The sequence below is a fragment of the Hirundo rustica genome, chromosome 3 (genome assembly GCF_015227805.2).
Source record: "Hirundo rustica isolate bHirRus1 chromosome 3, bHirRus1.pri.v3, whole genome shotgun sequence".
Lineage (NCBI taxonomy): Eukaryota > Metazoa > Chordata > Aves > Passeriformes > Hirundinidae > Hirundo > Hirundo rustica.
This window is the reverse complement of record NC_053452.1, coordinates 2,017,258-2,044,631: the sequence shown is the minus strand read 5'-3', so window position 1 is coordinate 2,044,631 and position 27,374 is coordinate 2,017,258. Positions and strand designations below refer to the sequence as shown.

General features: G+C 40.6%; 1 protein-coding gene across 5 annotated transcripts in view; it reads left to right on the top strand.

The window, feature by feature from the left end:
• WDPCP (WD repeat containing planar cell polarity effector) overlaps nucleotides 1-27,374 on the top strand; it is a 151,701-nt gene that overhangs the window by 8,526 nt on the left and 115,801 nt on the right. The window contains exon 1 of one of the 5 annotated variants that reach the window (XM_040060362.2): nucleotides 15,236-15,291. The exons of the other annotated variants lie outside the window; for them this stretch is intronic. The gene's annotated coding sequence lies outside the window, so the exon portion shown is untranslated. Of the gene's footprint in view, nucleotides 1-15,235; nucleotides 15,292-27,374 lie in introns of those variants that run through there. 5 annotated transcript variants of the gene reach the window in all.

The window sequence follows — 27,374 nt, the reverse complement described above, 5'->3', positions numbered from 1 at the left end:
TAAGTCAGCCGAGAGTCCATTTAATTCATGTGGGAAAAGCCGATTCTTTATTCACATCACTTCTATACAGTTTTCACACACCTCGTGTGCAACACCCATTGGCTGGTAGTTTTCTTACCACTCCATTTTTTGGTCAGAAGGTGGTTTGTGTGACCCGCTAAGATTCAGGTTGTTTATATTTTTCCTATATGGGTTCTCATGGAACAGATCTTATTGTTTACGCAGATGCACTTCTTTTTCAACCCAAGAATAGGTGGTTGTGTTAAGGAACCTTTTGTACCAAGACTTTCTGCATAGGATCTTGCAAATTGCTTAACCACACTTAGAAGAGATGACAGGCCAGCTATGAATTTAATAGAACTAGCCTGATCTTATGAGGCCTTTCTTTTCTAATTCTTCTAGCTGTCACAACAGGCACAGACTCGCTCATTTTCGAGCCATCATTGCAGCATCACCTCCAGTCAGAGCCTGTAACTTTGCAAATTTTCATTTGTTTGAGTTTCGTTTTGACAAATAGGTAGAACCACTTGGACACTGGGTCCGAAACATTTCAGATAATCATTTGTTTTGTATTAATGCTCTTTTTGGATGTGCTGCGTTTCATTTGTTCCTCTCTGTCACCTTTAATTACAGCCCAATCTCTGCTTGAACTCTTCCTTCTCTCTGCCTTTTGGGACAACTTTTCTGACAAATCTTGTGGCTTGCAAATATATGCATAGAATAAAATTCTACTTGTTTCCAAACTCACTTGTTTTTGCTGATTGTCGGGGTGGGACAAGGAAACGTTTGGGTTTATAATGTGTTTTAAACAGGTTGGCTGCAAAAAGTAAAAGTTTCACTTCCAAGTCTGGGCTGGCTCAACTGGCCCAGGACAGAGAAGGGAAGGAATACCATGGGAGAGAAGGGAGGTTGTCAGGTAATTAAAATTCTTTGTGAATATCATTTAATTAGTCAAAGAAACTGCTGGAGAACTTGACTTGACCGTGTGTGTATCAAACTTCTTCATCTCTTCTCTCCCCATTTGCTATTTAAATAGCCCATACTCTAGAAAGGAGTGTTTATTTCAACCCAGCATTTTTTCAGGTCCCAAACTGGCACTGCTTGCCTAAAATGCGTGAATCTTTTTTATTTCATGCTTTTCATTTTCCCTGAGGCTAATTTTAGTGAAAGATAAACAGAGATACTCAATGGTCCAATAGGAAACCTCAAGCATGAGCTGATCTTTTGAAGAGGTGTTGGAACACAGGTGCTCCCTGCACCGAATTCCAAGCAGGACTGTTCATGGAGGTGCTCGTGGAATAATATGCTTTTGCTGTTTTTCTTGAGCCCTGGAGATTTGTAGCAGGATCCTCTGTGTTATCGGTGAGGAATGTGGGAAATGGGATTCCCCCTGCTTTTAGTGATCAGCTTGGCCAAAGAATCTCCAATTCAACCCATCAGTTTCTACTTCCTAGTAGTTAAGCTGGCTTTGGAATGATTGATTTAACACTCCACAGAAGCTGTAACTCTCTATCCTGTGCAGCAAAGAATTCTGATTCAAGTCTTTTCAGGCTAATCATTACCCGCATCAATTGAAACAAATAATTCCTTGCTGTTTGTATGCATGATTTAGGTTGTCATCCTTCATCCTGTGGGACAGAGTTGTGCAAAGGTTCCCTGACACCAGAACAATCATTTAGGCATAAAGCAGTGATTAATTCTGGGAGCAGGATTGGATCCAGGCACACCCACCCCCTCTCAGGGCTGTCAAACAGCAGGAAATTGAAGCCCAGCACTCACGGGAGGATCTCCCTGCTAACCTGCTAAACTTTGTACAAAGTCTCCATCTGGTCCATGAAAAGATCATCAGTTTCAAGCTTTTGTCATTAAAAATCCTCTCTCCAAGGGGAGTTGGGCCCTGAGAGCAATTTTGGGTAAAAGTGTTAATATTTTCCCACCTGCACAGCCATTGCCCTAAAGCTGCACTTGGGTGAAATCTTTAAAGGACAGTACAGCCCTGAACTCTCCCTCCCAAGATCTCAATAGTTCCAGAAATGGCACAAAGGAGGCTTCAATTTAATCACCTCATTAAATGGAGCGCCTTCCTCTTTTGGTGAGATCTGCCTTGCTAACAAACAACACTTTCCCTCTTCCTTTGCTGGCTCACACAAATTCCCAGGCACCTTCAGGAGAATTGATTTAAAGGACCAGACATCACAGGAAGATCACAGCTGGGAAGTTGTGTGAAAGCCCAAAATGCTGCCAGCGTTGCTCCAGTGTTGCCATCTAGTGCTGCAAAAGGATATCCATGGAAAATTAAATCCAAAGGAATTAATTCGTTCCCATGGTTCTGTAGGAAAACTTCAACCTGCAACAAGATCTATACATACAAGAGCTACTGCCAGAGATTTTTTTAATAACACCCCAAAACCCCCAGCGATAGAAAGTCATCCAAAAAGTTCAAGAATAACTTTGCTCCAAGTCCCCAAATTCCCAAGACAAGGAGGTCGATCTCCCCTTGTTAATTAACATCAATAGTTTGTCTTACACCTGAAGTTGAAAATAAAATGTAGAACCTTCACCAGCTTGCTGTGGATTTCATTATTCAGTAATAAGTGACTGAAAAACTACTGAAAATTCATGATAATCACACAGCCAAGTCATCCTTTTAACCTAAAACTGATCCTGGAATTCTGGAAAATAAAAACAATCCTAGAAAACAGCCTGGTTTTCCATGGAAAGGCTGTTGGGAACTGCTGGAGTATTTCCATCTGTTATCCAGCTTTAATCACAGAATCACAGAATCACAAAATTTTTAGGTTGGAAGAGACCTTCAAGATCATCGAGTCCAACCCATCTCTAATACCTCAACTAGACCATGACACCAAGTGCCACATCCAGTCTTTTTTTAAACACTTCTAGGGATGGTGACTCCACCACCTCCCCAGGCAAGCCATTCCAGTACTTTATCACTCTTTCAGTGAAAAACTTTTTCCTAATATCCAGCCCGTATCTCACTTGTTGCAGCTTGAGACTGTGTCCTCTTGTTCTGTCTGTTGTTGCCTGAAGAAAGAGACCAACCCCCAGCTGAGCACAGCCACCCTTCAGGAAGTTGTAGAGTGTGATAAGGTCACCTCTGAGTCTCCTTTTCTCCAGGCTAAACAGCCCCAGCTCCCTCAGTTGTTCTTCATACGGCTTGTGCTCCAAGCCCTTCACCAGCCTTGTTGCCCTCCTCTGGATGCGCTCAAGCATCTCAACGTCTTTCCTAAACTGGGGGGGCCCAGAACTGGACACAATACTCAAGGTGTGGCCTCACCAGTGCCGAGTACAGGGGAAGAATGACCTCCCTGCTCCTGCTGGCCACACCATTCCTGATCCAGGCCAGGATGCCATTGGCCCTCTTGGCCACCAGGGCACACTGCTGGCTCATGTTCAGCCGGCTGTCGACCAGTACCCCCAGGTCCCTTTCCTCCTGGGCACCGTCCCCAGCCTATAACGTTGCAGGGGGTTATCTGTGATTCTGTGATTCTGTGAACTCGGTTGTAGAGGACAGCTTGGAGGGCGGCGGTATTAGCTTCTGCTCGGCCATGTCATCAGCTGATCAGAAGGAAGGATATAATGCCCACTCCTTCTCAGCCGATGAGTAGCACAAAGAGGTTGTTGGCGACAATTAGGATTAGTATAGCGATAAGGAATAGGAGGGGGTAGGAGAGAATTTTGTGATGTATGGATCTGAGGCTATGTATCATGTTGCAAACTGTAGGATAGACCAGTATGCGAATAGGGCGATGGGGAAGAATGTGAGGGAGTAGAAGTCTATCTTTAGGCTGATTGGGATTTTGAAGGTTATGATGAATTTTCATTCTCAGAGGGAAATCAGACTTTCCATCCCTGTGTAGATGAGGATCGATATTGGGATTAGGCTGATGAGGAAGGACGTTTTTACTGTATTTGTGATGGTGGCTGGGCTGTTCTTAAGGTTGGGTGATAGGAGTGGGAGGATAATGGGGGTGGATAGGGTTATTAGGGTTAGTAGTAGGAGGGAGTTTAGGACTAATGACGGGTCCGTTACTTTTACCTGGATTTGCACCGGGATGAGTGGCTCCTAAGGCCATTGGAGTACTGTTATCTTTTGAAAGTAAGGGGGCTGAGGTTTTCGACTCAGATGCAAGAATTAGCAGTTCTTGTTGGTTTAACCTCCCCTCGGCAGGTAAGAAGGTTTTAACTTCTATTTTTAGAATCACAGTCTAATGTTTTGGTTCAACTACACTTGCATAGGGGGGCACCGGAGATGAGTTCAGGCTTGAAGATGAGGAGAATCATGGGGAATATGTGTAGGGCTATGAGGAGATGTTCTCGTGCAGAGGAGTTTTGGACTGACGTGATGTGGGATGTGGGAAGAGTGCCTTGTTGTGTCATTGTTAGTATGTCTAAAGCGTATGAGGCGGTGAGGAGGATTGCGGCCCCTGTGAGGAGGATTGTGAGCAAAGATCAGTTGAATGAGGAAATGATGATGGTTAGCTCTGCTCTGAGGTTAGTTGTTGGGAGTAGTGCTCTGTTTGTTAGGTTTGCTAGTAGTCATCAGGTGGCCATGAGAGGTAGGAGGGGTTGCATGCCTCTTGTTAGTAGGAGGATTCGGCTGTGGGTGCGTTCGTGGTTGGTGTTGGCTAGGCCGAAGAGTATTGAGGAGGTCAGTCCGTGTGAGATGATTAGGATTATTGCCCCTGAGAGCTTATTTGCTCTAATGATAAACGTGGAAACTGAGAAAACAACCACAGAGTTAATTTTTTTATCTGTTTCTTTGAATCATGGGTCTCGCCATCATCCAAGGCATATGAAATATGGTAATAGACTCTTTTGTGAGACACAGACAGCCTAGCACCCATTTTTGGCTCAGATTTTGAGTTTCTGTGTCCTCTTTATTGTGACTGAGAAACTGAAAGGAAAAAAAACCTCACTGGAGAGAAAAAAAAGCCAAAAGGGGAAACAGTTTCCTTTTCCATCCCCCCAGGCTGCCAAAAGAAGCGTGCTGTTAAAGCACTTTGAAGGTTCACTCTGAAAGCAAAAACCTTCCCCGAAAAAGAAAAAACCCTTTTTCTCTGAGGAACACCGCCTCTGAAAAAGATTTTCCCTTAGAAAACCGGAAGTGGTACACACCAAAATTCCAGCGTTCCTTTCCTTTTTTTCCCAATCACTCCTTTTGCCTGAGACTGACCCTTTTTGGTGCAAAAAGAGCTTCCAGTCTCAGTTCCCAGGGTCATATTTCCACGAACACATGGTCACCTTCTCTGGGAGCAGCTTGCCATTCGGGGGGCTTCTTCGCAGCACTCGGATGAGTTTTTTGAGTCCAAAGGAGAAAACTGTAGCCCTGGCCTGTAGAATCCTGTGTTTCGGAGACTCCACAGTGAAGGCCAAGCCTGATGGGTCTGTCTCTGTGTGGGTGGGCTATGTTTTGTGACTCACATACCTGCGTGAGATTCCTCGGCCACATGCTCCCCAAGTGGTTCTTCCAGGTTTTTGGGAACCTTTTGTGGCTTCGAGCCCCACATTGGGCACCAGTTGTAGAATTTCCCCATGAGACTAGACGACCGCCGATGACAAAAGTGAAAGAGTCTGCTCTCTGGCACCAGGTGGGATTTTACAGCTTTGATTCTCAAGTCCTGCCTGCTTTGCTGGAGACCTTTCCTGATGACTCGCCGATGCCAGAGAGAGCTGGCCTCTCCCCTGTTGGGGCTTTTTCTCCAGGGGGCAGGGCCCAGAGGCACCACCCAATAAGGGAGAATGGGCAGGGGAACAGAGTTAGGTGACATTTCAGTGTAGGGGATGGGCACTGCTGGGCAAGGACAGATAGAAAAAACATTACAAATCCGATGCAATATAAATCAAATTAATGCATTACAACAAACTATGATTACTGTTGTGATAAAAAATTCGTTTGCGGATGGGAGGTTCTTGTTCCAAGTGATTTTGGCTTGCTATGAGTATTAGAGGAAGGAGTCAGCACAATAGGACTAGTGGCGGGGGTGGGGGGGGGTGGGCCTCAGAGATTTTGTCAATGGAGGTTCAAGGGGTTAGGTTCCACCTACCTAGACCCTACCTAGAACCGCGGTTCCAGAGCAACCTAGAACCGCGGTTCTAGACACTACCTAGAACAGCGGTTCCAGAGCAACCTAGAACCGCGGTTCTAGATACTACCTAGAACCACGGTTCTAGACCCTACCTAGAACCGCGGTTCTAGACCCTACCTAGACCTGGTCCCTTGGGCTGGACCACCCAGTTGGAAGGAAAACCTGGACTGGATTTCTCCTGGAAACTGGAATGGAGTCGGCAAAGGGGAAAAGAAAACCAAGACTGGATTGCTCATGGAGTCTGGATTGGCATCACCTGGATGGAGGGAAAATCTGGGCTGTACTCTGGGCAGTGAGTCCAGTCTGTGTAGAATGCAAGTGCATAATTCAGTACTGATCCAATCCCACTGGTTTATTTGTTCAACGTAGCCCAACGTGTGGGACATAAATTAGTGTAGTGTCATTAACAGTACCATCAGTTTCATTGCAATGCTAGGCTCTGTCCTTGCCAAATGAATGTCCCTGATTCCTGAAATGAAGGCTGGGACTTCTCTGCAGTGCTGGTAAGCACTCCTCACTCCTTGTGAGTGTTGCAGAATAACTTGATTAACTGACTTTTCATCAAAGAACAAATTAAGTATTTACGTTTTGTAGAGATCTTGCTGGAGTAGCTTCCTTGGCATCTGCCAGTGATGATATTTATTTTTATTGACTTTTTCCTCTTGGATTTTTTTTATTTGTTTTCTGGGTAGAAATTTTTTTTTTTTTTTTTTTTTTTTTTTTTTTTTTTTTTTTTTTTTTTTTTTTGGTATGCAATATTGGAAAACCCCTTAAGCGTCTTTTTTCTGTCTGTCTCCTTGGTAATATATCACGTTGTATCCCTATTTAGTGAATGACTGAATAAATTAATTGCACTCTTGTGGCTGTGCCCCTCCACGCCGGGCAGGCGCGGGCCCCTGGCTGGCTCAGATCTGCGCAGCGGCCAAAGCGTTCCGGTGTGGGTATGCAAGCAGGCTACCTTTACCTGCGGAACTCGGCTTCTCACCAGCGGCTGGCCCAAATTGTGTTGTGACTGCGGCGGCAGATAAAAGGTCGGCTCTCAGCTAAGCAGGTTTAAAGATGGTTTATTCAGGCCCGAGCGGCGGGAGCTCCGCCTCCCGTCCAAACTGCCAGCCAGAGAGACCCTTTGAATTTCCCTCCCCGATCTTATAAGCAGGGGAGGATTCAGGGGAGGTAACAACAGGTCAGCAAATCAGGGAATTTGGGGGGTTAACAGGGGGTGTCCACTTCTAAACCTTGGACCACTCACAAAGGGGGAAAAGGGGATTTCCCCAGGCAACAGCCTATCACTCGACACCCCTCTGGGAATTTCCCAAGCCTGGGGAGGGGTCCCGAAGTGACAGACAGGATGCCCCAGAGTGGGGGGGAGAGGGGATTGACAATGATACGTGGGGGGTGGGATGATTGACATGAAACAACTTGTTATACAGTAAACTCATAGGGGATGGACCGTTACAGAACTGGGGGCACAGTGGAATGAACCATAACATAAAACTGCTTATAAAACTTACAAAAATACTTAAGAACTTGATAGAACAATTCTTGCACCGCCACACACTCTGTCATCCTTGTTTTCTGAATCCGATTACCAAAACTGCAACACATTCAGCTTCAGTGCAATGACACACAACGTGCAGGTGTTTGAATATTCCTTAAGAAGCAGCCTGTGAAATATGCCACCCGTAATGCCAGTGAATAAATGCCAGCTTCAGCATGAGTGTTCTTTTAAAATGTGCACCTTGCTGAGGTTATTAGTCACTCTGAATTCAAGGACATGTGAGTGCAGACTTTGCATAAAGCTCCAGGAGTGGCCTACCTGTGAAGTGCTGCTTGATTTTCCGAAGATGGCATGCTGTGAATTTTAAAACTCCCTCATCGTGGATGAACTGCAGCAAATGTCATTTTGTAATTGAGGCCATGTAATTTAGTTATTTTACACGCATTTCTAACAATGAAGTTTCAAAAATCTCTTCACTGGGATCAAAGAAATGTTATCATCATGAAAGGAAATCCTGCAGTATTTGCTGACTAGGGAAAGGAAACAGAAGAATTAAAGCTCTGCACCTTTTATAACATATTTATTTATTTATTTATTTATTTATTTATTTATTTATATAAAATTGTCATCTGGTTCATGGATTAGTGTGAAGATTATGCTGTTGGTCTTCTGTTTAAAACTCCCCACTGCCCAGAATTAATGCATTTTTAAACAGTGTTTATTGTAAGTGAGAGATCCTGGATGAAGTTGTGCTGGGGTGACCCTGGCTGGACACCAGGTGCTCACCAAAGCCTGTCTCATTCCCCTGCTCAGTGGGACATGGGAGAGAAAATACAAAAAAAAAGCTCATGGGTCAAGGTAAGGACAGAGAGACATCACTCACCAGTTACTGTCATGGGCAAAACAGGCTCGACTCAGGCAAATCAGTTTAATTTATTATCAGTCAACTCAGAGTGGGATAATGAGGAAATAAATGTTATTCCTGAGGCAATACCATCATCTCTGATGGGCTCAGCCTCGTCCGGTAGGGTATCTCTCCTGGACCCATCTGGGATTGGCTCTGCTGGATATAGGGAAAGCTTCCAGCACCTTCCTCAGCTTCCTTCCCTGGAAGCCCCTGCTACCAAAATCTTGCCATGCAAACCCAAAGCAGAAGCGTTTAAAATTAAAAAAAAAAAAAAAAAGGGGGGGGTGGGATATAATCTTTGTGCTGGAAATTGTTGTCCAAAATTTTTAAATTATAAAGTTTCTTTGGAATACATGGGATTATAAGATTGCAAAAGCTGATCTATAATATAGTCACAGAAATAATAATAATGGGCAACTGCTATGATTTTTTTTTAAAAAAATTCTCATTCTTCTAAGTTTTTTGGTTTTTTGGGTTTTTTTGAAACCTCATGAAAGCAGGTTATTTATCCATGATTGACTGGTGCTGTAAAGGCATCCTTGTATGTCCACCTCCAGAATAATTGTCAAGTACTAGGCTGTGTGCTCAGTACCACTGTTTCCATTACATTGCCATTTCCCCGTGGTGTAAATTGGAACCACATGAGAGATGGGTTGGTAGAAAGATGGGATCAAACTGTGAACTGATTAATAATTAAAAGATCAAAATACACCACTTGAAATTTTTGGCATTGCCTGATTCCTTATTATTTGGTGGTTTGTTTTTTTTTTTTTAATTTTATTACGTACCAAGGTAGTCAAGCTTCTGTGGGATCTAATTTTTTGAAGAAAGGAATAGAGAGAACATGCATCATCTCAACGGCTGTTCCTAATTTGGGGCTGCCAAACCAATTCAATTCATGCTGACATCCTGTCCTTTCACACAATTAAGTGATATATATGGAGGTAATTAAAGACAATTGCTTGTAATAGCAGAAAATTATTATAATCAGTTAGTTTTCCAGATAACAATGCAGATTTATAACTTCTGTGACCACATCCAGAGTTTTATTACAGGGATTGACAGGGAAACCATAAATAGTTGTTATTCCATTATGCTAAATGTCAGGGGTATGAATTTAACTCTGTTTTACTTAAAAATCTATGAGGACAATCTATTGAATGGACCCACAGCAGTTAAAACTAAGCCCATTCTTGGTTTTCAGAAACTTTTTCGTATTTTGTTATGCCTGTTGGACACAAATCATATACACAGCTTGAATGGGAATGAACACTTTTTGAAGGTTTTAAAAGAAGATTTTAAATAATTGTTGAGGTGAAAGAAAACCAAGTTTCAAAATGCTTCCACTTTGCAACGATTTCATCAGGTAACTCCAAGCTCATTAGCAAATTTGGTCACTTGTATGCTATTCCCTCATGTTCTGCAACATTTACAAGATTCCTATAATGACTTTTTCTCCTCCAAAAAATGGGAAGGCCTTTGCTGGCAGAACCTGTTTTAAAAACTGTGGGAGGACAGCTAGAAATAGTGCTGAAGGCAATCTTGTCCCCAATATATTGCAGCTCTGTTAATCACCGCAGAGTGTGAAGACACAGACATGGTGAAGTCATATGCTGTGTTGAGAATTAATGCACATTATTCTGATGCCATTCACACCAATTGTACCATTGCCAGTTTCTTTATTATGTTATGTTTTGTTATGTTTCCCCCCTGGACTATGGCAGGCTTTGTCAGTGTAAATTCTTGGTTATGTAGATAATACTGCCTATTTTAAAGGCATTTCACTCATTACTTTAAAAGCCTAACATTTTTAAGTGATGTAAAAATATCTGGGTTTTCTGAGTATAATTGCAGGGGTTTTATTTAAAGCATTTTAATCATCTCCAGTTTTGCCTGTTAGCAAGGCCCTTTTTATCCTAAGAAACTAAAAGTGAAAGACAAGCAAATGGCTTGAGATTATATGGATAATTAAGTTAATGGTCATGAAACAGAACCTGAGGAATCAAAAAATGCGGTCGAGGAGCATCAAGATGGTTTTCTAAATGCTGAAGGGTTTGGATAGGACATGCAGCAGAGCGACTGAGGGAATCGCAGCCTCAGGGGTTTATTCTCTGTCTTAAGCCAAAGCTGAAAGTACAGCAAGGAGAGCCCCAACCCTGGCCCGTGGTGTGCAGCCCTCTGATCTCAAAGGCGGTGCAGGGCACTGGCCTCAGAAAGGACCTATATTGAGAGTTTTAAGCAGATTCAATTCCCAGACTTCTGTCTCTGGCGAGGAAGCTGCATCTCTGTCCTCATCTCCCAAAGTTTCCTGCTGAGCTTTGTTTTTGCAGGGGTTTAGCAGAATTTGCCATTCATGGGGCCAAGTGCTTGAATTCGAACCTTAGGGCAATAAGCCACGGGAAGGACCTATATTGGAAGTATTAAACAGATTCAATTTCTAAACTTCAGTCCCTGGTGAGGAAGCTGCTTCTCTGTCCTCATCTCCCAGGTTTCCTGCTGGGCTTTTGGTGCTCTTTTTGCAGGGGTTTAGCAGAAGTTGCCATTCATGGGGCCGAGCATTTGAGTTCGAGCCTTGGTGATAAGGAACAGGACAACCAGAGTGGGTGTCACTCACACAGCTCCTCCTTCTATTGAAGTTATGAAAGCATAAATAGCCCCTTGGAAAAGGCTCCTGAACAACCTGGATGCTCTGACAGAAGTTGCTTGGTAGAGGAGAGCAAAGCCAAGAGCACTGGGAATGTGCTGCATGGACATCACCATGCACTAGAGGGCCCAGCCTGCGTATAACCATTTCCCAGGAAGGAAAACGGGAGTAGGCTGAAGGAAGTTTGAAAAATTACAGTGATATTAGGAGGAGAAAGGGCTGTCTGAAGCCAACAGGGCTCAAAACAGGACTGAATGTGCAGGAAGGTGATAGAGTGACAAATGCATTCAACCCGAAAATGTAATCAGACAAGCATGTTCCCTTGCTGAAGAAGGGATTTAGCAACTTTGAACTCAAAATCATGTGATTTTTCTTCCTCCTCCTGGCTAGATTAAAAAGGGGAGTGATGTTTTTAATATTATATCGTGCTTAACAAACCATTGCATGCTGTGTCAAGTTCATTTTCCCTATCTGCGCTGGCTAAAACCCATTGCTATCTGTAGTCTAGCCTGAAGGTGACAAGAGATTTGAATCATTGTAATTAGGCACTCATCATGCTGCAAAAAGATACAACTATCTTGATGAATCAGTATTAAAAAAAAAAAAAAAAAAAAAAAAAAAAAGGCGCTGTGGGTTTGGTTGGGTTTTTTTTTCCTTTGACTGCAGGTTGTGCCTGGGAATGTGAGAGCAGGAATGAGCTCAGCAAGAACTGAGGCAGTTTCCTCAGCATGACACCTATTGTCCTGTTCTCTGTGCAGAAAAAGTTGAGTGGTTTTTGCCCCTCCGAGTCCTGTTGATACCTTCAAGTGTTCTTGGAGCTCTCCCAGGTTTTACTTGACAAACATTTTCATGTGTGCCACTTCTTTCTGATTCTGAGAAATGCACAAGAATTCACTTTCTGCACTTAAGCAGGAGCTATGAAATGAATTATTGTTTGCCTTTTAGGATTGTTGCTCCAGGGCATGCTTTTGCTGTGAAGTGTAAGTGATGAAAATGTGGATCTGCCCAGGTTTGTGGTTGGATGAGGCAGAAATGGAGTATAAGGAGCTCTATCCCTCTGGGGAAAGGCACATCCACGCACACCAAAAAGTAGGGTTTGTGACACTTATTACAGCTGCTTTGTATTAATAATCAAATTTTGTTCTCATTTTTGCCTGTGTTTTAGAAAAGGTGCAGAAAAAACTTCTGAAATACATGTGACTTTCATCAGGTAGAGGTGCATTGCTATTTTCCCCTTCTCGTTCTGGGAACAATGAGTTACGCCTCATTCTTTTTATCTGAAGATACTTTATATTATCACTCATCCATGCATCTTTCCTCAGAGCTTGGATAACATTCCTTTTGATTATTAAGATGTTGCATTGTTTGAAAATGAATCCAGGAATGGCATTTATTGCCCAGTAGCATGCCTTATGTACAGTGGAGTCTTGTCATAATCACAAAGTGTCTAAATTCAGGGTTCTAATGCCAACTTATAAGTGCTCTAGTTTTCAAAAGTGAAATGTGACTATGGATTTATGTACTTATTTTAGTAGTGGCAGCTGAAATGTGATAACATGCTTTGGAAGGAGCAGGGAGCGAGCAGTATGTTGCTCACCCTACATGTAATAGATCTTCCAGAGCTTTGAAGAGTGGGTGTTTTTAATGACTATGTTGTATCATTTAATGGATAATTTTAAAAATTGGCACCCTTTTGCTAGTCAGTGTTAAAGCTAAACAGATTTGGAATGTGCCAAAAATAGATTTCAAGCTGGGGTTTGTAAAAGTTGACTCTTCTGGAGTGAGCAAATACCAAAACTGTGTCTTTGTCTCTATTGAGATTGTGGTTTGAGCCAGTAAATATGGAGTGCTAAAATATTACATATATATACACAGACATACATATAGATGTATACTAGAATTAATTTGGCTTTGCAACCTTAGGCATTTAACAAGAAGTGTACCTGGGAGTTTTCCTGTCTTCAAATGATGAACTAAACACTTAGCTCAGAGAAGCAGCCCTAATTTACAGATAGACAACAGATGCATCTATATTCAGAACACTGCTATTTCTCTTCTTCTTGTTGTCATTGTGTTGGGTTTTTTTGTTTGGTTTTTGTTGTTGTTGTTGTTGTTGTTTTTACCATCACCTTACTAATGTAAGTAAAATCTGCTGAGTAAAGTCACAGCTTTTTTTTTTTTTTAATTAACTGAAGGGACAAGTTCACACAGTCTACCTTCCAGTTCCCACATTCATTTTTGGAGCTTGTTGGATTTGGTGGATAAGGTAGAGCACTTAAAAGCTTCAAATGTGAATGTGTTTTTTTAAAATTCAGGGAAATGCAAATTGGTGTTCCCTTCCCTAGACTGTTGAAGAAAAGACCTGAACTCAAGGATTTTTTTTTCAATCTAATTTGGGAAACTCGAGGAACGAAGGAACTTAACATGGACATTTGGGAATCTGAGGTTGGGCTTGTACATCACCAAGGCATTGAAAATCAGACAAGCTACAGAGCCCTTCACTGTTTTGTCTGTCCTTTGGATTACAACCTTCATGTGTTGTGGCACACAAGAACACTGCAAATAAATTTTTAAGTAGTGCGCAATTCTTGTTGCCATTTTGTTTTCAGTTTGATGGCTTATTCATCATGGGCAATGTTCCCTTTGTTTTCTGCTGACAGAAGAAAGCCTCCTTGTTCTTACACGTTGATATATGGCTTCATTTGAGGGAGAATGTTGGTGTTGCCTTTAGCACAAATGATGTATGCATTTGCATTTCTGGAACACTTTCAGAGTTTCCCATTTGCTTTTATCTCCTTTACAGAATGAGCAACTGTTTTCTAGTTTATCTTTCCTAAAGATCAGCACAGATTGTTGATTACAGGGTGCAATAAATTAACTTGTCGACTTTTGCCACATTTCATGTTTATGTTATATATCTGAACAATGTTGAAGATTTATAGAAAACTTTAAAAATTAATCTGAGAATGTAAACGCTTGAGAACAAAAGGGTTTTTTTTAAAAATGGATTTTATTTCTAAAAGCCTGCTACATAAAATTGCATGTCTCTATCTAGAACAAGCTTTTTAATTTTAATTGCTAAAGGGGTTTTCGAGTGATTTATTAGACACCTGACTGCAAAACTGAAAGTATATCATTGTGATCCTATTGTTGTCCTTATTTGCCTAAACCAGAGAAACAGGGAATTTGAAAATACAGTGTTCATTAGAGTAAAAAATACAGTTTTTTATCATGTTGTCTCACTCAGTTTGGCTTTAAAGGAATTTGCTTTCTTACTGTTTTTAAAAATAGACTTGAAAAACTTCACTCTAGTCACAATGTAATTCTTGAATTTTTTTTAATCTGAAATTACTGAATGGGTGGGAGAAGTTTGTAAATTTTACTTTTCTGGTAGAGTCTGATGAATGGCTTATACACTTGTGGGCAGCATATTTTGCTTTCCAGTTGCAATATAAACAGTTTCGTTCTCACCTCTCTATTGCATTTTGGCCTTCTATTCAGAACTAACACTTGGAATGCATCAGTGTTTTGAGCTGGAAATATAACCCAAACTAAGCCTTTTTTCCATAAGTTGTTTGGAGTGAATTCTTGAATTCCACAAGAAGAGATCTAGGCTAACTACTTTCAGCAGACAAATTTAAGAAAAACCCATTTCCATTCAAGTCACTTGCTTCCCTTTTTTTTTTTTCCAAATGTCTTGGTCTGAGGTCTCAGAGGAAAATCCATGGAAATTTCTTTCATGGTTTTAAGGAATCATAAAGTGATTTAAAAAAACCCAAACAAGCAACAGGCATTTAATTCCTAGTTCCTTTTTTTTACCTGTGTCAGTTTATTACATGTAGAATTTCAGTTTTATCCTTTCAGAATCGAATAGATCCCCAAGTAATTTTTCTTCCTGAATTCTGTTAAGCAGTAAAAGACTCTGAATTCTCCTCCTGCCCCTCTGCCTTCCCCCAAACAGGACCTTCCTTCTGCCCTTGGGCAGTTTTTTCCCATCTCTTTACCATATAAACTTGATTACATGTCTCTGAATGCATTTTAAGGGATCCCCAGGTGAGGGGCAAGTCAGACCTGAAAGAGGAAAAGCATTCTTGTTCCCTAGAAATGAATTTGGACGTTCACCTATTTTCTCAAGGTAATATTTGTCTTTTAAAAGCAGCACCTAACTTTTTATTTTTGTAGTCTTTCCATTTCTTCTTGAACGTTCATTCCTAAATACCTCATAAGTTTCCTTGCCTCTTGAAATTTCAAGAACTCTGCTAACTGTGTTTTCTTTGTCAGTAGTGTTTATTTCCCACTATAGCTATTTTTGCTTAGAATTTGTCTTGAATTCAGACACATTTTCCAAGAGCTCAGTTATTGTTCTTTTACTATCAGTAAGATTGACAGCCTGAGGTTCTTCATCATAATTATTGCTTGAATTGTCCAATAAGTTGGAGTTTTCTGTGTTTTGGCAGGGCAGGGATGTGTGTTAATACCTCTTGTGCCTGTTCTTTGCGTTTGATGTGCTAGAAACTATCAAAGACCACAGTTTATTGTGGTGGTGTTAATTATGCAAGCTAGAATTCAGCCTGTCTTGTTTTGTCACTGTGGTTTTCAAGGCTTTTAAATGTTTTTAAGGATAATTCTGTGTTGCAAAGAAGAAAAAATAGTAATTACCTTGTAATGAACGCTGGGATCTCTCCTCCCTGTTTGCACTGAACGTGAGTTACCACATGCACGGCTCTGGGAGATTGGGAATTACCAGCAAAAATCCCAGCGATGGCTGCTATGGAAGAGCCCAAGTGCATGGGAACATTGTAATGCATTTAAGAGTTGTTTCCTTTTAATCCATACTAAATGTCACAAGTTTCATAAGTTTCCTCACTTCCCTGAAGTGATGGTGTTTTGTTTTTTTTTCTTTTCTAAAGTGGCGTGTGGTAACTCAGGTTGAGCAAAAACTTGGGCCTAGAGGAGAAAATTGCGAAGTCCTTTATGATGTGATAGACTTTTTCTTTCTATTTTTGAACATATAAATTCTAAATACTCTTGTCTGCTTAGGATTATCTTGATAAAAAATAAGATGTACAGTGTACAGTTCTTGGGCATCTTTTTTTCAATGCTCTTTTCTTGTACCTCACTTGCTTTATGCGGCCCCTCTGTCACTCCTGTGAGAGAATGACCATGATTATTTTAGCAAAGTTTCTAAACCTGCTAAGGCTAGACTCCACTCTGCTCAAGGTAAGAGCCACCTTTTATCAAGAGTCCCTCATTTGGAACAACCTCTTTAGGACGTTGCTGATGAAGTGCAATCCTAATTCTTTGTCTTTATTATCACGAGCCACCAATGTTCTCCCAATGTTCTTCCCAAACATTGTGCTATGCCTCTTCCAACAAAGTGGATTTTTTGAGGGCTTTCCCCACTTTCTATCTGCCTTCACAGTATTTTCTCTCTCTTTCTATGCATGATTAGTGAGACAGAGGAAGATTTGAGCCTTATGGAGGGGGACTCAGGTTCACTGGAAGTGAGAAGTGGCATTCACATTTACAGTGTGTGTTTAGTGGCTTGGGACTACATCCTGGAAGTTTCCCAATCTCAGTATGTTTGCTGGCATATGTACTGAGTTTGCTTAAAAAAGCCGTAATAAAATAAAACTTTCTCATGCGGGTCTTTTCACTTCAGGTAGGTTTTGGTGACATCTATATTTTTGTTATTTTTTTGGTGACAACAATGTTAATATCAGTGTCATTAATATCAAGGGTTGCTGGATAGTGATTATATTGGAATAAATTATAGTTATCTTTGTGTTGGGAATAATTTCTATTTAAATTGCATAAAAGTCAGTCTTTATTGTAACTTGGAGAGAGAAAAAACATATTGAGAAAGCTTTGAATAGACTTTCTGATACAGGGCCAGCTATGTCAGTTTGTGATTAGATGAAGTCCCATAGATTTATTAATGGGACTGGTAAGAGGAGTATTGTTATGGCAATATTGAATTTAAACCTTTATCTCTTTGTTCTCAATGGGCAAAAAATTACTGTAGCAGATTTGAGAATGGGAGCTTCACACCAGGGTTTTGTTTTATATAAATATGAAAGCATGCAGGTGTTTACAGGCAAGCACAATGGGCCTCCATATAAAACACTGGTTTATGAGAGATATATCAAGAACTGTGTAGTATGAACGGGTGCTTGGAGGCTTAAACTGCAACCGAGCAAAAATGTGCAGCCTTCCCCTTTTGTCTATAATAGGGTCGACATTGGGAACCATGATCCCTTTGATCTTTACATAAAGCAGATGAAAATGCATAAATTGCTTCTAATCAGAGATGAATTAAAGGAAAATAGCCTCCCGGAGGACAAAGCACCCCAGGCACCCATCAACAGCCTTACCAAATGACAGACCTGGAGGAGACTTCAAAGCTGCAAACACAACTGCCAGTGAAATCCACCAAGAATCAAGATGCCATTTAAAAATATATATATATATAAAATTCACAGTTTACAAGTGCCCAGAACTCTCTCTTTAAGAAGAAACACACTACATGGACTTGCTTTTTAAGCCACTAAATGTTCTTTTTCTTTTACAAGACTTGATAAAGGCAAGACTTGCTTGTTTATTTTAGTCCAAAAATGTGCTCAGGGATGACAAACATTGGTAATTTTAGTGTCAGGTAGGGTTTATTCCATTTGAGTGGCATATTGTTTAGAAGCTGAAGTATATGTTTTAGTGGAAGGAGATCAGACGTTTATCGTAATTGCTTCCTTGGTTGTCATCTTTATTTGTGCCTGTGAACACAGGCACGGTCAACATTCCCCAAACTGCAGAAGAAGGAGGAAATGTAAATATCAGGTTTGGTTTTGGAGAGGAGGGAAGGAAAATTTGAGGCCATAATTTTATTATTAGCATTTTCTCTCTGTGGAACAAAGAGTAACTTTATCCCAAGTTAAATCAGAATTCAGATCCTCTTCTAGCTCAGGTAACTAATTTAAATATTATTTAGGTATTTATATCAGTAGTGTTAAATATATGAAATAGGCTTGAATGAGGAATATTAATTGCTGATTTGTTTCAATAGAGGTAACCTAAAAATAATTTTTTACGTTTTTGTTAGCATTCTGTTTATGAGAAGATATCAGAACTTAAAGTTTTTTAAAGACAGAGACTAATCACAATTTTATGGAGTATTAAAATTCCACTTTTTATAAAAACTGATGTAGTCCCTACAATATAAATATTGTTTTAGGAAGGATTTTACCTGCTGTCAATTTTATACTTTGCTTATTCCTTGTGTACAGCATAACATCTATATCCAAGCCCAGATAAAGTGGCATAAAAAGAACAAATGACATTCCCAAATATGTAGCTGACAATGAAATTTTTCAGCAGGCTGAATGATTTGCTGTAGGTGAGATCAGAAATGTTGCCTGATTCATTTTCTAGGAACTCATTTTCAGTTGCTTCTGACCTTAATTGCTATAACTGAAGTATGTTACATCTACAGCTCAGTTTTTGGGAAGAAGTAAAAAGATTTTGCCAGTCTCTTTAAGGATGAAGCTAGGAAAAATTGCCGAGGACCTTCTTCCTCTTAACATTTTTAAAGGTTCTCCCCCTTCCTGAAGACACTGATATCTCTGTTCCTTGGAGCAGACGTTTTAAATAGGTTTTGAAAAATTGGACTTTGTCTATGGCTTGTGAGACTTGCACCACTTAGCTTTCTGCAGCTTGCATCTTCAGTGGATGCACTTGTCTCACTTTTGGGCCGCTGACCCACCTGCACGTGAATGAGCAGCAATTGACTCCTGGCACAACAGACATAGTGGGACTTTCTTCCCAAAGACTGATCCTGACTGATCCTATCAATAGCTGCACTGAAATGGCAGGAGACTGTAACGGAGAGCAGGAAGTCTGCCTTGTTCTGTCAGGTGGGATGAGAGCTACAAAGAGAAGAAAGTGAAGTCTGAAAATGAAGAAAAGAAAAATGTCTTGAATAGAACTTGATGGGTTGTTGCAGTGTGGAGCAAGAGCTTCTCTGATTCCGGACCTTTTCTCAGCATGAAAAAAGACATCTTTGCCGCAGCTTACACAGAAAACTGTCCCCTTTCCCTTATCTTTTGCTCTGTTTCTGCCTAACAGCAAAACCTCTTCTTATATTGAGTCATACTGCATTGACTGGTCAGTATATAAAGCCTGAAAACAAAGTTAATCATTCTTTCCTTTCATGAATACCTGGAAGATTTTTGCAGATAACATGCTTCAGTGCTGCTGTTTGTTTCTCCTGTCATAAACATTTTATCGTTTTGCATCCTTTGTGTTAGACAGGGCCTTATGTTGTTGGGATCCCATCTGTGTCATACCTTGGCAAAGAGAAATCTCAGTTCACCCCGAGTGAAAGTGGATGCTGGAACACAGCAAGAGTGCCTGCCTTCTATAGGATATCAAGTGGCACGGGTATAAATTGCTACTGCAAGGCCACACAAGGTTGAAGAGGCTTTTTTTGGTTTTTAAGAAGGAACTCGTTTTCTTAAATCCCCTTTCTGGATGCAAGGGAATTTTTACTATTTCTTTCAAGTTTGCTATGTAAATCTACCTGGAAAGGAAGGGTTATGTGTGACCATCTGCATTGAGCGTGGTAGATTCATCAGACTCTTCAGGCTCCCCTTAAGGTGGATTGTAAGTGTTAATCAGCCAGCGAGTGCCAGATGCTGCTACTTCTAAACTGGGCTCACAGGGGCATGAGGTGCCTCAGGGATCTGGTGCACAATCTGGGACAATTTATCTTGGGACGGTTGTTGTGTTCCTTGCGCTGCCTCTGCTTTGGGAACAATTCAGTTGCTTATGTAGCAGGTCCAGAGGGTACAGTTGGCAAATGAAGGAAAACTGAAATTGATGCAAGTGCACCATTGGCACTTTGCATCAGTGCAGGACTGAAATCCCGATTTCACAAGCAGCTTAGCCATTCTGCAACAGGGTGAGAACCCCTTTGTTGCCTAGGAAAAGAGTTAGGGGCACAACTGTTATGAGCTATTGCATTTGTCCGGTGATAATCTGCCCTGCTCAAGAACTGGCACACTGAACTAGAGCAATTGTATCCTCTAGCCTTTCCCTCAGTCTTTCAGCATTCCCACTCAAAAGCAATGTAGACAAGGAATAAACAATTTAAGGCCTTAAGTGCTGCAATACTTGGCTGTACAGAGAAGATTGCTTCACGTTCTAGATATGTCCTCCAGAAACAAAGGTATTTTTAAAGGAATTTATGTACAGGATTTCTCTACCTGCACAGAAATCAGGGGGTTTGCAGCTGGGATTTTTCCACTTATAAATGTCCCAAACAAAGAGTTCTCACAAACTTTTAAACTTCTTCAGACCTAATAAATTTGTTTGTGTTGAACAGGAGCCATGGCTCTGATGTGCATGCAAATGCATGCATGCATGGCAGTTCTCTCTGATTATGATAATTTGATCAAGAGTATGTATTCAGTTTTTCTGCTGCTCCATATTTACTGTAGGAATTGGGTAACGATAGTCTGATGTGAAAAGTCTTCATCCTGGCAGGGATGGGATGGGTAGTGACTGCCATGCTCCTGGGTTTCATTGTAGAAGCCCAGTCTTTAAGTGCTTTTAGTATATCTGCTTGTCAAAATGCCATTCTTCTCCTTTTTCTTCATCCTTGTCTTTGTCCTCATCATCAGCTTGGTTAGGAATTTGTCACCCTTATGGCCTTTCAGTCCACAGAGATGGAGTTATCACGTGGCTTTGTGTTCATTTGTGCCTAAATTGGCCTTTTGATTTTCATCTGACACAGCATGTCTCATTTTTCAGGGCTGTGACCAAGCAATGCAGGGAATTTAAACTTCCAGGTTCCCTACAATCCCATTTTATCCAGGAAGGAGAAAGATGTTTGTCAGGGTCTTCAGTTTGTTCTCTCCTTTGCCTTGAGCGGCTGAACAGATAACTCTAACCATTGATAACCATGACCACTGATAACCATTGCTCTGTCCCCAATCTTTTCTTCAGAGAGAAAAAAAAGACTAGAAAAAGCTAAAAAGCTGCTGTTTACCTTAAGATTGTTTTCTCTTCTGACCATATGGAGAACAGAGAGCAGGCAGGACAGAAGAGCAAAGCCTGCAAGCGTGGTTTTTAAAAAGAGGTCTGTTGTCAGGACATTCACACTCCTGGAGCTCCTTTGAAGGTATAATGCTGAGAAATGTTGGCAAAAGGTGTGCAGAAGCCTGCACAAGAAGCTTCTGGAAAACTGGTGTTTCCATGATATTGTTGACTCAAGGAGGATGTGTGACCATTACATCAGCAGCCTCAAATACTGTGCAGGGGAATCCATTGTAGATGGGGAAATATGTAGGTATTTTTTGACAAAACTTACCTTTATAAATTCTGCCTTTATTTATATTGAGCAAATGTGACTTGAGTATAGCCAGTAATATAAAAGATACAGCTGAGTGGGGGGTTTTTATGTTTGTTTGGTTGGGTTTTTTGTTTGTTTTTGTTTGTTTGGTTGGTTGGTTGGTTGGTTGGGGGTTTTTTTGTTTTTGGGGGGGGGGGGGCTTGTGGGTTTTTTGGCTGGGTTTTTTTTTTGTTTTTTTTTTTGTGCTGGTGCTTGGTTGGTTTCTTTAAATTGAATTACATTAAGATGAAGGACAAAGTAGCAGGTGAAAGAGTTGAGTAAGGAGAAGGACTGCACCTGAAGCAAGGGTTAGGTTTGTGAGGAAGAGCATATATATGGGACACATGAGCACCATGAATGGTTTAGATGGTGAAAAGTTGGTTATTCTGAATCCCAGAATCCAGTGTCCATTGGTCTAGGCCTGGGAATAACAGAATGGATTTATTGGAGGTGAGGAGCCTGAGGAGCCTGGCCTACAATGCCTTTAAGAGGGGTCTCAAAGGTTTAGGTACTGCCAAATCAGCACTGAGAACAGGGACACTGGAACATCCTAAATAGAAATGGAACTTTTGTGGATGTTATTTACTAAAACTCTTTTCTTTTACTAAGCAGTTGTGGACAACATGGTTGTTTTTCCCAAGAAAAAGTCACAGATTATTTTTTTTTCCCAAGGTCCAGCCCAGGTGCAGTAGTGAGTGAGTTTCAAAGATAAAGATTAATGCTGTAAAATGTAAGCAACCAAACCATTTTTTGGTGCAAATTTACCTCACTTTCCACTTCCAAAAAAGACAAATCAGCCTGGTGAGGACTTACTTGTGTTTCAGCTCACACAGATGAAGATTTGCAAAGTTATTCACAACTTTAAGTAGAGTTGTAAGATTAGTAAGGTGGTTTGCCACTTCTAATTGGGAAGGCTGCCACCCTGCCCATAACAATAAAAAGCTGGGCACTAGATGACACATTTTACTAATACTAAAATGTCTGCCTTTAATCTTTTAAGTAAACATTTTTCAAGACTTATATTTTTGAATTATCCGTTTCTTGGATAATGGTTTAAGATACATATATGTGTAGCTTGATTTCAATTTAACCAAGCGGGTAAATCCTGCTTTAGAGACAATTTAGTTGTCTCTGACCCCAAAATAAGTCATCCATCAGGATCTAAACATTTCTTTTATATGAAAAACAACCAGGGACTAAACTAAAAATACGCTTGCAGAGGTTTTATTGTAGGTAATTTGGGGTATGAAAGACATAAATTTAAACTGGCAGAAAATGGGGTGAGTCCAGCTTAAAGGTAATAGTTATATTGTATAACATGTTTATATATCCCCCAATAACATATTACATTTTAAACTTCCACGTTCAATATGTTTGTCTTGAAATAAGTTTGGTTTTCATCCACTGTGAGGGAAAGGCGTGAAGTTGAGGTCAGCACAAGGATTGGAAGTTGGCTTTTAAAACACAAGGTGGTGCCATTGTGTAAAGTTGTGCTTCCGTGGAGTTTCTGAAGGCAGTGAAGGTGAAAACGGTGTTTAAAAACTTGGGAGAAATGTGTGCGGAGAAGTTAGCAGTTTTAAATGAAAGATTTGTAGCGCAGGATGAAGGGGAGTGTGCCTGGAGTTCTGGTTTTGTGATACGCAGAAGGAAAAGGGATCTCTCAGGAGAGAGCTGTGTGATAAATTGATGCTTTATTTTGACTTTAAGTCTGCTTGCAAGCATTTTCCTTTTTTGGTTTCAAAGGGGGAGAGGGAACTTAACTCACAGTGTGAATCTAGGAACCATCTCCTAGCAGCTTTATATTGTGAATATATCAAAACAAGCTTCCCTTGTGTTACTTCAAATACACCCTAAAATGCCTTAGGATTAAAGCAATCATCTGTAATACAATATCTGTGGCTCATCGTTGATTGGCTCAAAACATGAAATACAGCTTTTTTTTCTTGGAACAGTCAGTGTGTTTCCTTCATTGTCTGCTTTACCAAAATTCTGCATTCCTTGTCTAATCCTGAGATATTAAAATAATTAAGTGGGATAGTCACAGTTTCACTAATGAAGCATAATTGAGCTTTGGAATACTTTGATATTAAAATTAAAAAGAAAACATAAAAATGGATTTGTTGAGCATGTGCACATTATTCCAATATATTGCTCCCTGGTTTGGGCAGTAACTGGGGAGCTAGCTTGCCTAAGGACACTTAGGCTGCCCTGCTAACAGTTTTTTTAGCCTGCAAATCTTTATCACAAAGCATGTGCAACTCTGCTTATTGCATCTGTGAGAAGAGTTAGCTCTAACCAAAGTAATCATTATAACTTTCAGGTGTGAGAATTTGATTGCATCAATGTTTATTCTTTTAGGTAAAGTGGTCTAAAGAAAATGAAAGTTTTGCAATAGTCATTCAGACCTGGTTGCTGTATGTAAATGATACGTTTTTAATTAACTTGTTGGAAGAAATGTTTGATTTTATTCAGCAAATGCTATAGAATGATTGCTCCTATTGAGTCTGATAAAATATTATTTAGTGCGCTTTGTTACTTAAATATATCAGGTCCTAACAACAATTTATGTGACCTAGAAAACACCAAAGAGTTGGCATCAATTTTCAAATTACTCCTTTCTTTCGGACCAAGAATCCTATACTGTAATAATGTCTTACACACAGGGTTGCTTATTATAGATGTTGCATGCACTTTAACTGCTGTGCAAAGCACCTCTCCCATGTAATTACACAAACATATTCTTAATTAATATGACTTGTGTTAGCGTGATCGAGCAATGGAAGATTTTTTTTAGGTGCGTGTTTTGCAATGCTGAATGAAGGCTGACAAATGTGGAATGTAGTTACTAAAAATCGCACATCTCATGAAGGAATCCTTGGAAAGGGCAAAGGCCAGGACAGCTGTGAGACTTCACGACAGTGAACTGCCTTTAAAAGTCCTCAAACATGTATTGCTGCAGGAATTGCTGTATCCCAGGCTCTTCCTGATCCTCAAGGATCTTTATAGAAAGGTGTTGTCAGATATGAAGAGCACTTGGGGGAACCGGAATAGTTTGTTTACTCCGTGTGGAGCAATTTGACTCTGTCAAAGTGAAATGCCTCTCTATAACTTCAGCGTGCTGCAGTGATGTATTTTGTGTTCCCTGCTTTTGTAATTTAACCATGGGGTATCCTGAAGGCAGGGCCTATCGTGCAATGTTGTGTTACTCAGTTCCAATCTGTGGGTCAGTTGGATTTTTTTTTTTTTTACCTGTTTGTGCAATCCTTCGTATGTCAGTGCCTGTAATACTTGCAGAAATTTTGGTATTGGGAACGAAGCTGCAAAATTTATGGTTCGTCTCCCCCTGTCCATTAATTTTGCCATTCCATTTTGAACTGCTGTAAGGCAGCACAGAGCATATGCCATAGATCATGATAATCATTCATGGAAATTAGGTTGCACGTGTTTAGTCTTGTAGAGAGATGCTTTTGGGTCTGTGATTTCATAAAACATTTGAAGTTATAGCCATACAGCTACTGAAGAAGCAGGAGCAGGTAGATGAAGAGAGTGGTTCCTTCCCCAGGATATTTATTGGAAGCTGCTTTGTTTGGTGGAGCGCTGCTTTAGGGGTAGATCAGCTGGTTGCTGATGTACATGAGGAAGAAGTGTAATGATGCACAACTGGGATGACCAGTGGTGGAAGTAAGAATTCAGTGTGACATGGGCCACTGACCATCTCTGAACTCACTCCAGTGAGCTGGGTGGGCACGGGAGCTCCTGGCAGTGCCAAGAGGCATTTTGCCATTCCCATCGGAAGGCTCCCTCAGCTGCAAACGAGCTGAATATTGGGAAACAGCTGTTGGGACTGTTGTGGAAATTTCTGATGCTTTTAGGGAGGAGGCTGCTGTGAAATGCAACAGCAGCTGGGATGTTTTATAAATGGAGTGCTCAACACATTTATGTGGTATTGGGTAAGCAAAAATGCCTGTCCTCTCTCCCCTTCTCCCACTTCCCCATGCAAACAAAAAATCTTGATGGGAAAAAATATTTTATAAGATGCCACAAGCAGGCAACATCAGGTATGGACAAACATGGTTAAATCCTCCAGCTAATACTGCCCATGGGAGTAGGTCAGAGGAGAAGAGATGTCAGCAATTTAGTCACTATGGATAAACCTGTGCAAGGTGTCTCGACACTGCAGTATGTCTCAAGGCAGCTTCCAGGAGATGGTAAAGGCTTGTGTTCCAAAAATCACGGGACAAACCAGTTGAGATGACACTGCTGCTGTTTACCTGGATGTCATCCCTCTCTGGGGATGCAGCAGTGGGAAGGGAATACTGACTTTGTGAAGGAAGCACTGGACGTGGCAGTAGGCATGCCGAAGTCTTTCCCTTTTTTTTTTCTCGTGAGCTGAAGGTATGAAAAAGATGTGGCTCCTGTAATGCCTGTGTTTCTCATAGTACTGAAAAGACACATTCCTGGTTGTCTTTAAAGAGAGCTTTCAGCAGGCCTCCATAGTCTTGTAGGGTGTACATGGATGCAAGACCCGCTCAGGTGCGAAGCAGTGCAGTGAGTGACAGGCTGCCTGAAGGGTAGGTGGGGTTGTGTCTGGAAAACCAGAAAACCAGCAAACATGCTCTATAAAATTATTCCTTTTCATTTACAGTGACATAAAACATCAAAAATTTAGCTCAATTAAAGTATGAGGACATCACTTCAGGGAGGTCAGCTTAAGTGCCCTATCTGTTTGAATGTCTTTTTTTTAGACAAACTCTGTGTTCTGGTGATTGCCCTTCCTCAGAGATGTATGGCTTCACTAGAGCCATACTCATTTGGCTGAGTTTTCCCATGACTGCTCAATAACAGTACAGAGGGAAACCCACAGAGAATTAATCCAGTCATGGTTGTGCTAATTTCCAAAGAAGCAACTGAAAATAAGGGGAGTTTGTAATAAATGCAATATAAAACCTGTTTACATGACTGATTCTCCTCCCCACCCCCACCAGTCTGACCTTACCTCATTCCAGATTTCCCAGTTCTAGCTGAAAGCATTTTTGCGAAGAATGCTACCAGGAAAATTCCCTTTTTTTATCTTGGCTGTGAAAGGCTTGTACGAAAGACCTTTCAATGGAAAGGGGGAATCTGTCTAAATGTGTTGCTATTGAAAGAGGATTGGTTTATGGTCGTGTAGTTTGATATTCTTAGGAGGACTATACATTTAATCTTTGATCTAGAAATGATTTCAAGAGGCTGCTCATAAGCTAAAAGAATTTCTATCTAAATGTGCCATCTTCAGCTCCAGGTATAACCAGAAGAATTGTACATTTTTCTGAGTGAGTTTTCTCAAATATGGTTTTGCTGGATGATTTCAGGGGTTTTCCTCTATCTTCATTTAGCTGGTATATTATTTTCAGATAAAGCAATTTGTACAGGCTCCATGTAAATGATTTTTCTTGGTCCTGTATTCAGGGAGGAAAGTAGATTCTCCTCTTTAAGATTATAGTGGTAACATCAACACACTGTTTCCAGGACAGATGCATAAAATTGAGTATTATACCCAATGTATTCTAGTCTGATCTCCAAGAAGAGTCATTTTAAGGAAGACAAAGTAAATCTTTATGTATGAAAAAGTGTAACTGAAGATTTATTCCAAATTTTAGCAAGTGAATATGATTTGAAGCAGTTGTTTTGGCACTTTTTTTTTTTTTTTTTAAGCTGCAGAGGAGCTTGAAATGACGAGCTTAACTGGGAAAGTAAGCTTCTAAATTAATATTTTAAAAACAGTAGGGGTATATTCTTGAAAATGGGAGGAAAAAAATGATGGCAATATGTCCCCCACCCTTACTTTTCAAAAA